The 14,784-nt window shown below is 30.4% G+C and overlaps 1 protein-coding gene across 1 annotated transcript in view; it reads right to left on the reverse strand.

Moving 5' to 3' along the window:
* The window catches only part of LOC111418415 (protein artichoke), a 52,277-nt gene that overhangs the window by 15,203 nt on the left and 22,290 nt on the right, over positions 1–14,784 (reverse strand). The window lies entirely within an intron of this gene.

Consider the following 14,784-nt stretch of genomic DNA (forward strand, 5'->3'; position numbering starts at 1 on the left):
GTAATAAATTAGCGACAGTGGAAACTTAAAATTTGGTACAACCTAACCTCAAACGTTCCTTAATAACCTCAAAAAGTTTCATGTTTTAATTCCGATTGGTTTTGGAGAAAACAATTTTTTTCTTTAACCTTGTTTTGAACAAATGTCATATCAAATTGAAGATGTTTAAAAATGTCTAAATAATAAATTAGACACAGTGGAAACTTAAAATTTGGTACAAGCTAACCTCAAACGTTCATTAATAACCTCAAAAAGTTTCATTTCTTAATTCCGATTCGTTTTGGAGAAAACAATTTTTTTCTTTAACCTTGTTTTGAACAACCGTCATATCAACTTGAAGATGTTTAAAAATGTCTAAATAATAAATTAGCCACAGTGGAAACTTAAAATTTGGTACAACCTAACCTCAAACGTTCCTTAATAACCTCAAAAAGTTTCATTTCTTAATTCCGATTCGTTTTGGAGAAAACAATTTTTTTCTTTAACCTTGTTTTGTACAAAGACATACCAAATTGACGATGTTTAAATATGTTTATAAAATTAATTAGTCACCGTGGAACCTTAAAATTTGGTACACCCTAACCGCAAACGTTCCTTAATAACCTCAAAAAGTTTCATTTCTTAATTCCGATTCGTTTTGGAGAAAACAATTTTTTTCTTTAACCTTGTTTTGAATAAACGTCATATCAAATTGAAGATGTTTAAAAATGTCTAAATAATAAATTAACCAAAGTGGAAACTTAAAATTTGGTACAACCTAACCTCAAACGTTCCTTTGTAACTTCAAAAAGTTTCATGTCTTAATTCCGATTCGTTTTAAAGAAAACAATTTTTTTTAACCTTGTTTTGTACAAACATGATGTTTGTATCAGTTATTTCAACAAATTTTCGTATTTTTCTCGATATGTATGCACCTGAGAGCAAAAGTGTAAAAGAAATATTTTGTTAAGAATAAAATTTGCTACAACTTTTATCCTAAAAGTCCTTGTGTAAGATGCTCCGAATCCCAAGCGATAGCATCAATAGCTTTGAAACCACGAAATCAACAAATTTTCATATTTTCGTACTTTTCTCGATAGTTATCCATTTGGGAACAAAAGTCTAAACGAGCAATATTGTTAAGAATAAAATTTGCTATAACTTTTACTCTAAAAGTCTTTTTGTTATATGTTCCGAATCCTGAGCGTTAGCATCAATAGCATTGAAAAGCACGAAATCAACAAATTTTCATATTTTCGTATTTTTCTCGACATTCATGCATCTCAGAGCAAAAGTGTGAAAGAGCAATATTGTTAAGAATAAAATTTGCTACAACTTCTATTCCAAAAGTCTTTTTGTAGTATGCTCCGACTCCCAAGCGATAGCATCAATAGCTTTGAAACCACGAAATCAACAAATTTTCATATTTTCCTATTTGTCTCGATATTTATGCATCTACGAGCAAAAGAGCAATATTGTTAAGAATAAAATTTGCTACAACTTCTATTTTAAAAGTCTTTTTGTAGTATGTTCCGAATCCCAAGCGTTATCATCAATAGCATTGAAAACCACTAAATCAACAAATTTTCATATTTTCGTATTTTTCTCGACATTCATACATCTGAGAGCAAAAGTATAAAAGAGCAATATTGTTAAGAATAAAATTTGCTAGAATTTTTGTTCTAAAAGTCTTTTAGTAATATGGTCCAAATCCCGAGCGTTAGCATCAATAGCATTGAAAACCAGGGAATCAACACATTTTCATATTTTCGTGTTTTTCTCAATATTCATGCATCTGAGAGCAAAAGTGTAAAAGAAAGATTTTGTTAATAGAATTTGCTACATCTTTTATTCTAAAAGTCTTTTTGTAATATGCACCGAATCCTTTATGATAAAATATAACATTTCAACACTCCCCCTCAAGGCCAATCATAGTCAAACTTTTCTAATTTTGGTTTTGGTAACGGCTTTGTTAGCACGTCGGCAATCATTTCTTCTGTTTGACAATATTTTAAATTGATAACGTTATCTTCCAAAGCTGTTCTTATGAAATGATATTTTATATCTATGTGTTTAGTCCTACTATGATACACGTTGTTTTTGCCAACTTTTTAAATTGAATTTTAATTCCAATGAGATTTTTTTCTGATACAGTGCTTCTTTAGCTGCTTCAGTAAGGCTCATGTATTCAGCTTCTGTGCTTGATAAAGCAACGGTCCTTTGTTTTTTAGTTTCCCAAGAGATTGCTACATTTGCCGTTTTAAACAGATAACCACTATAAGAGCGCCGATCATCTATAGATGATCCCCAACCTGCATCTGTATAACATTCCATTTCTTTCCCTGAAGTTCTATAAGTTAGTTCTAAACTTATTGTTCCTTTTAATTACCTTAACACTCTTTTTGCGGCAATCCAATGACTCTCGTTGTAATTTGTGTTAAATTGACTTAAATTAACGCTAAATGTAATATCTGGTTTTGTACCAATTGATGCATACATTAAACTTCCGATCAGACTTTGATATGGATACTTTTTCATTATTTCTTCGTTTTTTACTTCAGGTTTTTCTAATTTTGCATTTGGGTCCATCATTGGTGTACTGACTGGTTTTGAGTTTTCCATACCAAATCGCTGTAGAATATCTTTTATATACTTCTTTTGTGAAATTTTGATCGTTGTCTCTCTTTTAAAGGTTTGTTTTTGTTACTGTTTTATATCTGGACCCATAACCTATTAAGATTATGCGTGATATGTTTTAACAGTTTAACAAACCTTTTTATTATTTTTATATGTATATTGACAATTAATAATAACAATATTCACTTGTTTTATATTGTGTATAACTACTCATAAAACATTAATGCACTCTTGATTGGGATTGCTTTATGATAAAATATAACATTTCAACAGAAAGTCCTTTTGTAATATGCTCCGAATGCAAATTTCAACAAAATCAACAAATTTTCATGTTTTCGTATTTTTCTCGATATTCAAGAGCGAATAAGCGATAACAAACAATATGTTACATTAATTGCTGTTATTTAGAAATAGATTTAACATCAATAATAAATCTTTTTTAAAAATTAATGAAAATCCAAAAATTCTGAAAATAACTAAACAGACCTTGTTTAAATTTAAACACTTTTGCTTTAAAAATGTCTATAAAATGAATTAGTCACCGTGGAAACTTAAAATTTGGTGAAACCCAACCTTAAACGTTCCTTTATAACCTTAAAAAGTTTCATTTCATTTAAAATTTGTCACCAACCTAACCTTTATATCCTCGAAAAGTTTTATAACTTAATTCGTAGCAGTTTCGGATTAAACAATTTTTTTCTGCAATTATAACAGATATTAAAATCTGGCCTTTTATAAAAGACACCAATACTCTGACCATCCAAACACTAAACTATTTTTTCCCTCCGAATAAGTTCATTTTGATTTGACTATCAAATCGGGTAGATTGGGTTACGGGTTAGTTGAGTGTGGTAGAGATCGTGTTTAGGTTTGGGTTTCCAATCCGTTTTTAATGGATGGCATTAACTATAAGCAAACAATCGGGCTCAAGTCCTTTAAACGAGTTGGAAGAATTTTCGCTCTTTACTAAAAAGCTTTTCCCCTCAATTTCCCATCTATCGTTTCAGACTAGGAGTTGATAAAATTGTTATTTTCTTATACATTTTATATTCTAGATTTAGTCATATGATAAACATCAAATAGTAAACTCTTTGTAAAGTGATAATTTATTTTCTTTTTGTTTGTCACAATTAAATTAATGAAACAGTACCTGCAGACAAACAGATAATTCGACTGAAACTGACCACTTCGATTCGAAATTGAAATGTAACGTGGTAGAAACGCGTTTGCGAGAGTGCGTACATTTGTCAAACGGTGGCTAAGGGCTTTATGAACCTGTCAATAACAATGGAACCGTCTCCGTTCGGTTCGGATTTCAGGGTTGCGGCCTGAAAATTTATTTGACGTCCCTTTGCCGCGGTCCGAAGCCGCCGGCTGTTGAATATTAATTGCCCGGAGCTTCCGGTTCGCTAACCCCGCCACTCCCCTTGCATCCACAACAACAATCCAACGGCAACGTAAAAAAAATAAAAACAAAAAGCAGTGCAAAAAGAACAAATTGATTCAATTAAACCGCTATTTCAATTTTAACTATAATGATACAGTTAAAAATTCTGATACATTTTATAACGATTTTTTTGGTAACACAATAAATTGTTGTTTAATAAAAAAAATGCTGTGAAGAGATATTTAACAAAAAATGTATTGGTATTTTTTTGTGATATAAAATTATTTAGTTCTACATATATTTCAAATTTTCCGGCGTAATTATAATTCCCTCTGGAGTCGTACTATGTATGATATTAGTGATTCCTTTGCCTTTGCGAAGCTGTCGGAGGAATTCCCATCCCTGACAATTATGTTATGCGTATTGGTTATCAAACGGATAGGAACTAGTTGGGATCTGACAAAGGTCCCTGCAGAGCGGTTTATTGACTTTATTGCTTTCCTCACTTTTCAAATCTTATAATTTATATTCTTGCATTCATTGTTAATTCTGCGTAATCAATATAATATAAAACATTTTGAGACATGAGATGTTAGGAACGATATTAAGAGATAACAAAAACAATATTGATGGGAGGGAGATGAACATATGTTATGATAAAAGACGACTTTATTCCTCGCCAAGAAGAACAAGTGAAGCTAAAGTTAAGATTATTAAGCTGATAGTTAAAACATTAAAGTGGATTGCAATTGATCGATTGCATGAAGTTGAACTACAAACGAAACATGGCGCGCAAATTATCGTCGTTGTATTTATGAACTACACAGAATGATGTTTTGCAATCAGGGTTGGGAACGTAAAATAGATTTTGCATAATACGTATTAGGCGCAGCGTATTTGGAATTCGTGATTTTACATGCTGTTGATGGTAATGTTTGGGATTCGGAACGTATTACAAAAGAACTTTACGAATAGAAGTTGTAGCAATTTTTATTCGTAACAATATTGCTCTTGTAAACGTTTGCTCTCACAATCAGATGCATGAATATCGAGAAAAATACGAAAATATGAAAATTTGATGATTTCGTGGTTTTCAATGCTATTGATGCTAACACTCGGGATTCGGAGCATATTACTAAAAGACTTTTAGAATAAAAGTTGTAGCAAATTTTATTCTTAACAATATTGCTCTTTTACAGTTTTGCTCCTAGATGTATAAATATCGAGAAAAATACGAAAATATGAAAATTTGTTGATTTTGTGGTTTTCAATGCTATTGATGGTATGGCTCGGGATTTGGAGTATATTATAAAAGGACTTTTCGAATCAAAGTTGTAGCAAATTTTATTCTTAACAATATTACTCTTTTACACTTTTGCTCTCAGATGCATGAATATTGAGAAAAATACGAAAATACGAAAATTTGTTGATTTCGTGGTTTTCAATGCTATTGATGCTAACGCTCGGGATTCGGAGCATATTACTAAAAGACGTTTACAATAAAAGTTGTAGCAAATTTTATTCTTAACAATATTGCTCTTTTACACTTTTTCTCTCAGAAGCATGAATATCGAGCAAAATACGAAAATATGAAAACTTGTTGATTTCGTGGTTTTCAATGCTATTGATGCTAACGCTTGGCAATAGGAGCATATTACAAAAGGACTTTTCGAATCAAAGTTGTAGCAAATTTTATTCTTAACAATATTGCTCTTTTACACTTTTGCTCTCAGACTCATGAATACCGAGAAAAATATGAAAATATAAATATTTTATGAATTCATGGTTGTAAATGCAATTGATGGTAGCACTTATGATGAGGAGCATGTTACAAAAAAACTTTTAGAATGGAAGTTGTAGCAAATTTTATTCTTAACAATATTGCTCTTTTTCACTTTTGCTCTCAGACTCATGAATATCGAGAAAAATACGAAAATATGAAAATTTGTTGATTTCATGGTTTTCAATGTTATTGATGCTAACACTCGGGATTCGGAGCATATTACTAAAAGACTTTTAGAATAAAAGTTGTAGCAAATTTTATTCTTAACAATATTGCTCTTTTACACTTTTGCTCCTAGATGCATAAATATCGAGAAAAATACGAAAATATGAAAATTTTATGAAATCGTTATTAAACGTCAACTATTTACTATGACGTTTGTACAAAACAAGGTTAAAGAAAATATTTATATACCAAGTCAGCAAAGTGATGCTTTATCATTATTATATGTTTATAATAACAGTATATTGTTTTATATGGAAGAGAAGCAGTGTTTCTTATGGCTTGTCTGACAGAATCTCACTTCGTTCGTCCGGCAATGACGGACCAGCCACAAACGAAACTGCTTCTCTTCCGAATAAAACATAGTATTTTTTCTTCAAAAATTTTTTTTATGTTATGGCGCTAAAGTGAAATTTACTTTAGCTGAAGTACTTTTTGGCTATGTTGATCTTAGCAACCGTCGTTATGCAACAATGACTTACTTCTACCGCGAGTAAACACGCCCACAAAGTTGTCATTTCATGACCTTTGAAGAAAAACAGTATTGTTTCTCATTAAATAGGTAGCACTTTTTCTTTTGTATTGTTGCTCGTTTCAATAAATTAAGTCTGTTCTGATTAGGCTAAAAATGCGTTACGTAATGAAACCAGTGCGGTAATGAACTTCATTACGTAACTCAAATCACCTCAAATGAGTGTGGTAATGATGATTTATCCAAGCAGTCGTAGATAACAGTATATTATTATATGAGCATATAATAGCTCATTATATGCGAGTAGAATACTATACTTTGTCCACGACTATTGAAACTGATTCCATAAATTTATTTTTTTAATAAATTTTTGAATAAAGGTTAAACGTCAATGTGACACAAATTCAATGTTACTAACTGTAACCAACTTCACAACAATTTGTCAAAATTAAATGTCAGTTTTATAAAACGTCGTTTTCTTTACGAAAATTAATTAATTTATGCTTAAATCATACGAAAAAAGGAATTTGTTTAGGTGTTTTTAATGTCAAACATTTAGAAACTCCTAAAAAATTGAATTAAATTGACGTTTTTTGAACTTTTAACGTTTCAAATAATTATTATTAGTCAGGTCAAGATGGCTACCCCTGAATAACGATTATTGTTCACCGCTATTATTCACTCCGTGAAAAATGACTACCATTTTGTTTTAGATAACTCATTCATAAGGTATATATTATAAGGTAGTCGTGGACAGAAGTATTTTATCTACGACTGCTTTACCTTACTGCTGTAACACTCGTACAGTAATTATGTTTCTAGCCCACTTGTAATATAAATAACTATTTCTTCAAACATCATTAAATGACAACTTTGTTCGCGTGTTTACTCGCGGTAGAAGTAAGTCCAATGACTTACTAATGCAACAATTTGCATAACGACGGTTGCTAAGATCAACATAGCAAAAAAGTACTTCAGCGTTATGGCGCTAAAGTAAATTTCACTTTAGCCATAACATAAAAAAATAAGAAAAAATTTTTTTGAAGAAAAAATACTATGTTTTATTCGGAAGAGAAGCAGTTTCGTTTGTGGCTGATCCGTCATTGCCGGACTCACTGCGTTCGTCGTTAAACGACCGACCACGCCATAAAAACACTGCTTCTCTTCCATATAAAACAATATACTATTATTTGCTGCTAAATCCACAGTTTACTAGACAGTAGAACAAAGTGTCACTTTACTGCCGCAAATGGATACCATAAAGTATGGTTTTGCTGCCGGTTGGCGATAAAAATTATTTTGTCCAAAACGAATCGGAATCAGCTCCAGGTATCTTTGATAGGAGAACTTGTGACTGATTGTATGTCGAAATCACCCCGTAAGAGGGCATTAGCGTCTGTACTGAAATAATGTAATTAAACCAACAATTTTGTAATTAATACTGGGAATAAGAGACAGCAATAACAATTATTATACTTTTTTGATTATACTTTTTTTAATTGAAAAAGTATAAATTCCAATTCGTGTTATATTTTTAAATTTGCCGCTAAGAATTTTAAAAGATAGAGTTTGTTCAGAATGACAAATGAAAATATCACTTTAAAGTGAGTTTTCAGAAAGAGTGTAATAAAGTAATAATTGTATGATTAAATAATTAGATTATAATTGCCATTATAGTTTTGTTTCAGCTAACGTTATAACTGGTTGGAAGCTCGTCAGATGCAATCTCACATGTCACATGATGCAGTGAAATTCAAATGTGGCGGCATTATTTGACAGGTGTAATTGCCTCTAAGGAATTCCCAACCAGTCAGAACGTTAATTGGAGCCATATAGTGGCTTCAAACAGTTTCCAAACAGTTATTCTGTGGTTGGAGCTTTTATATACAGGATGATTTATAACATACGGAGCAAACTAAAAGGGTAGGTACTAGAGATAAAACTGAAGAATTTTTTTTAATAATGTTCTGTTAAAAAGTTAATAGTTACATAGATCTGATATCGCATGTTAATTTTTTAAACAATTTAACGTCCATTTTTGAAAAACGCTGATATTCATTAAAAATAATTAAAATACTTGTCCGTTGCTAAGTAACCAAATTAACTGGATTGGCAGCAATAAAAACATGGTATAGTAGACGCCACGAGAGTGGCTTAGTTTAATATGTCTGCTGTACAATTCAAATAGCCACGTCGAAAAAGTACGTCTGTTCTTCTAAGGGATGTAACTCTATAATTATAACCTGAAATCGAAATGTCTTGAGAGCGTTGTCACGAATCTGTTAGTGTTTTCACAAGCCGAAAATGAAATAAATTAATAATTAATGAACAAATTATGAACCACTGTTTAAATAAAACTTACTTAACCCTTTGTGTCCCAAGACGTCAAACATTTTGAAACTTTGTGACAGAATCAGATAGAATTAAAACGCTATCAAAATACACTCAGTAAAGGCCTTTGGAATAAAATTTTAGCAAAATATGCAATCCCCCTATTTTCGCATAGTCTAAGTGTCAAAAAAGATGCTAATTCAAAAATTCCTGGAAACCGTGTTTATTGAAATTAAGAAATAAAACTTATTTTAAATTGAAGCTTGAAGCTTTCTGTTTAAGTCGATGTATAACAATCGATGGGTTGAATTAAAAAAATATTGAGAAAAAGAGTATTGAATTAAAACTGACATTTTCGTATAACCTAAAAGTGTCAAAAAAGATGCTAATTTAAAAATTCCTGGAAGCCGTATTTATTGAAATTAAAGAATGAGACTTATTCTAAATTAAAGCTCAAAGCTTTCTTTTTAAAATGATGTATAATAATTGTTGGGTTGGATTGGAAAAATATAGAGAAAAAAGAAGTTGAAATAAAACTTACATTTTCGTATAACCTAAGAGTGTCAAAAAAGATGCTATTTTAAAAATTCCTGGAAGCCGTATTTATTGAAGTTAAGGAATGAAACTTGTTTTAAATTAAAGCTCAAAGTTTTCTCTTTAAAATGATGTATAATAATTGTTGGGTTGAATTGGAAGAATATAGAGAAAAAAATTTTTGAAACAAAACTTACATTCTCGAATAACCTAAAAATGTTAAAAATATGCTAATTTAAAAATTCCTGTAAGCCGTATTTATTGAAATTAAGGAATAAAACTTATTTTAAATTAAAGCTCAAAGCTTTCTCTTTAGAATGATGTATAATAATTGTTGGGTTGGATTGGAAAAATATAGAGAAAAAAAAAGTTGAAATAAAACTTACATTTTCGTATAACCTAAGAGTGTCAAAAAAGATGCTATTTTAAAAATTCCTGGAAGCCGTATTTATTGAAGTTAAGGAATGAAACTTATTTTAAATTAAAGCTCAAAGCTTTCTCTTTAAAATGATGTACAATAATTGTTGGGTTGGATTGGAAAAATATAGAGAAAAAAAATTTTGAAAAAAAACTTACTTTTTCGAATAACCTAAAAATGTTAAAAATATGCTAATTTAAAAATTCCTGAAAGCTGTATTTATTGAAGTTAAGGAATGAAACTTATTTTAAATTAAAGCTCAAAGTTTTCTCTTTAAAATGATGTATAATAATTGTTGGGTTGGATTGGAAAAATATAGAGAAAAAAAAAGTTGAAATAAAACTTACATTTTCGTATAACCTAAGAGTGTCAAAAAAGACGCTATTTTAAAAATTCCTGAAAGCCGTATTTATTGAAATTAAGGACCGAAACTTATTTTAAATTAAAGCTCAAAGCTTTCTCTTTAAAATGATGTATAATATTTGTTGGGTTGGATTGGAAAAATATAGAGAAAAAAAAAGTTGAAATAAAACTTACATTTTCGTATAACCTAAGAGTGTCAAAAAAGATGCTATTTTAAAAATTCCTGTAAGCCGTATTTATTGAAATTAAGGAATGAAACTTACTTTAAATTAAAGCTCAAAGCTTTCTCTTTAAAATGATGTATAATAATTGTTGGGTTGGATTGGAAAAATATAGAGAAAAAAAATTTTGAAACAAAACTTACATTTTCGAATAACCTAAAAATGTTAAAAATATATTAATTTAAAAATTCCTGTAAGCCGTATTTATTGGAATTAAGGAATGAAACTTATTTTAAATTAAAGCTCAAAGTTTTCTCTTTAAAATGATGTATAATAATTGTTGGGTTGGATTGGAAAAATATTGACAAAAAAAATTTTGAAACAAAACTTACATTTTCGAATAACCTAAAAATGTTAAAAAGATGCTAATTTAAAAATTCCTGTAAGCCGTATTTATTGAAATTAAGGAATGAAACTTATTTTAAATTAAAGCTCAAAGTTTTCTCTTTAAAATGATGTATAATAATTGTTGGGTTGGATTGGAAAAATATTAAGAAAAAAAATGTTGAAACAACACTTACATTTGAAAGAGTTAAAAAAGATGCTAATTTAAAAATTCTTAGAAACCATGTTTATTGAAATTAAGAAATGAGACTTATTTTAAATTTAAGCTCAATGTTTTCTTTTTAAAATGATCTGTAATAATCACACCTAATAACCATTTATCAAAGAAATACCTTCTTGAACAACAAAATTCAACAGCACCACTTTTCACTAAACTTCTAACCTCACAACTGGATGAATAAGTTTAAAGTGTACCTAAAAATCCTACAGTGCGGATTGCGACGTTTTTTATGTATTTAACCTAACATACATTTAAATGTATGTGGTGAAATAATCTAAATCGTACGTCCATATCTTGATTCATACCATTTTTAAACGTCAAGTCACTGCCAGCTCTCGTGGTTTCTACTATATCAGCGGTTCTCAATAAACAAACACCACGGTTTGAGCGTTTTAACAAATTTTTAAATAGCCGTAACTGCTATATTAGATAGATTTTATTATTTTTGTTAATTATGCATTGTTTAAGTAACCCCGAAATATTCTTAGTTTGAATTTAAACGTATCGTAATACCGTATATGGTAAGAAATGCAACTTTAACGTTCTATATCTTTGTGTTTATTAAGTTGTGGTCAAAACATTATTAAGAAAATATATACCCTTTTAGTTTGCTCCGTATGTTATAAATCACCCTGTATAAACCCAATCCACCCTGTATTCTAGTGGTTCGGTTCTTAGCTGAATAATTTCGCGTTCAATTTTTAGTACGAGATTTTGAGTTTCGCTGACTAATTCGTTTTATAGACATTTGTAAAGCAAAAATGTCTATCTCTCTTCTTTTATTATTAATTTTTTAAAAAGAAAATTTATTATATTGGCGTTAAATTCATTTGTAAATAACAGTAATAAATGTAACATATTGTTTGTTATCGCTTATTCGCTCTTGAATGCGCTATAGCAAATCATTAATAAGTGATTGCGTTTGGTAATATGTGTTTGCTAAGCAAATATAACATGCAGTGATCCGATTTCTGCTGTATTTGCAAATAGATAAACGTTGTTTTAACAATTTGAATACTATTATTTATAATTCCCTATTTCTATAGACGTAAAATAATAAGAAATTTTTTATTTAAAAAGTGGATTTTGTCGGTTTAAAAAAGAAAAATATCGGGGTTTGTTCTTTTAAAGCAAGGTGGATTTTCAACGATAAGGATTATTCCTGGCACGGGGCGACCCGCTAATATGTACAGGATTAATTCACTCCACTGATTCCCCACTTGAGCACGTAGTCCCCCTTGTTGCCCTACTTCTTCGGCTTGAGAGGGAAATCGATTAAAAGGCACAGGACTTGCTTGCTGAAATAAGTTTTATGAGAAAAGAGCCCGAGAACTTAACCGGTCGAGATTTTACGTTAACATCGATTTTTAAGACTACTATTTATAACTCTTCAAAAAGTATGAATAACTCCATAATAAAAAATGTAGATGAATTAAATTTAGGTGAATGCGCCGGTTTAATAAAGCCAAAGTAGATGAAAGACAAATCACGAATCCAATTACAACTTAAAATCTCATTTAAAACAGTAAACCCCGCAAAATAAAAGAAACCACCATTGCGCAGTTTATCGTATTCGAAATGAAAACGATGCGAAATAAAGCTCCTTCCGTCGTCGGAGCTCTGTCTTTTTCTAAACTACAATAAACCAGCTCAGTACGGCCAATAACACAATGGTTTTGGTCGCTTCGAACGACGAATATAAAGGGGACCGAGAACACAGTGACATTTGCACGGGCAGACGTTTAACGGGGAACAATAGGGGGGACAGTTGCCGAAGAGACAATGAAATAACGTGAACTAAACCAAGGTTCTCCCACAAAAGGATACGTCCCGTTGTTTGGTGAGACGTATCGTTTTTATCTTTAACGAGAGAGTCAGAGAAAAGAAAACCGTGAGACAGTGTGAGACAGAGGATACATTTAACGCGAAATGAAACGCTTTGTAATCGAAAAAAATTGTCCGAATCGGAAAATTGGGGGGCAAAGCGGGGGAATGAGTTCAAAGTCGATTTATCCGGAAAAGAGTGTGTTTTCTAAAAACATCCCCTTTTCTGGTTGGGTTAGGTTGAGGGGGAATTATACGGATGCTTTAACCGGAAATTGATTGGGAGGTTTGAAAAGGGCGGAAACGCTTTTGTGAAGGGCTCGTTGTTTTTGTTTGAACTACTCTCTTTAAAAAATAACGTCTTTCTCTGAAATCGTTTTATTTTTTTATAACACTTATTAGTATCGCTAATCACATCTTTTATACATAGTTTTAAAACAAGATTCTCTCTGTGCAGTTCCATTTAGAAGAGAACCGAACCATAACCTTTATAAACGAAGCCGCACCTTCAGAAGCGAGTAAAACCCATCCATTTTCACGGTACATTAACGCTGCTAACCGAATCTGAATAAGGCTTCTACTCTTAAGAGGTTCTTAACAGATAGACATTTTGTAATTACAGTTAAACCTCGATATAACCGACTAATATGGGTAAGAAAGTGTCCGTTATAGTTAAAAGTCCGTTATATGCAAGCTAAAGCTAGAAAATTAGAAAGTTTCGGGCTTAGCCGTGCGTCTTCAGGCTTAGTTTTAGAACTTGTAGCAAATTTTATTCTCGGAATCGAAGCATATTACAAAAAAACTTTTAGAATAAAAGTTGTAGAATATTGCTCTAGAATATTGCTCTATATATATATAGTTATTAACAATATTGCTCTTTTTCACATTTGCTCTCAAACTCATAAATATCGAGAAAAATACGAAAATAAAAAAATTTTATGAATTCATGATTTTAAATGCAATTGATGGTAGCGCTTATGATCAGGAGCATGTTACAAAAAAACTTTTAGGATAGAAGTTATAGCAAATTTTATTCTTAACAATATTGCTCTCTTTCACTTTTGCTCTCAGACTCATAAATATCGAGAAAAATACGAAAATATAAAAATTTTATGAATTCATGGTTTTAAATGCAATTGATGGTAGCACTTATAATTAGGAGCATGTTACAAAAAAACTTTTAGAATAGAAGTTGCAGCAAATTTTATGCTTGCCAATATTGCTCTTTTTCACTTTTGCTCTCAGACTCATGAATATCGAGAACAATACGAAAATATAAAAATTTGATAAATTCATGGTTTTAAATGAAGTTGATTGTAGCGCTTATGATGAGGGGCATGTTACAAAAAAACTTTTAAAATTGATGTTATAGCAAATTTTATTCTTAACAATATTACTCTTTTTCACTTTTGCTCTCAGACTCATGAATATCGAGAAAAATACGAAAATGTAAAAATTTTATAAATTCATGGCTTTAAATGCAATTGATGGTAACGCTTATGATGAAGAGCATGTTACAAAAAAACTTTTAGAATAGAAGTTGTAGCAAATTTTATTCTTAACAATATTGCTCTTTTTCACTTTTGCTCTCAGACTCATGAATATCGAAAAAAATACGAAAATATAAAAATTTTATGAATTGATGGTTTTACATGCAGTTGATGGTACTTAATTCTTAAGATTAGGAGCATGTTGCAAAAATACTTTTAGAATAGAAGTTGTAGCAAATTTTATTCTTAACAATATTGCTCTTTTTCACTTTTGCTCTCAGACTCATAAATATCGAGAAAAATACGAAAATATAAAAATTTTATGAATTGATGGTTTTACATGCAGTTGATGGTACTTAGTGCTTAGGATTAGGAGCATGTTGCAAAAATACTTTTAGAATAGAAGTTGTAGCAAATTTTATTCTTTACAATATTGCTCTTTTTCACTTTTACTCTCAGACTCATGAATATCGAGAAAAATACGAAAATATAAAAATTCTCTGAATCCATGCTTTTCAATGTAATTGATGGTAGCTCTTATGATCAGCAGCATGTTAC

The sequence above is a fragment of the Onthophagus taurus genome, chromosome 3 (assembly GCF_036711975.1).
Source record: "Onthophagus taurus isolate NC chromosome 3, IU_Otau_3.0, whole genome shotgun sequence".
Classification (NCBI taxonomy): domain Eukaryota; kingdom Metazoa; phylum Arthropoda; class Insecta; order Coleoptera; family Scarabaeidae; genus Onthophagus; species Onthophagus taurus.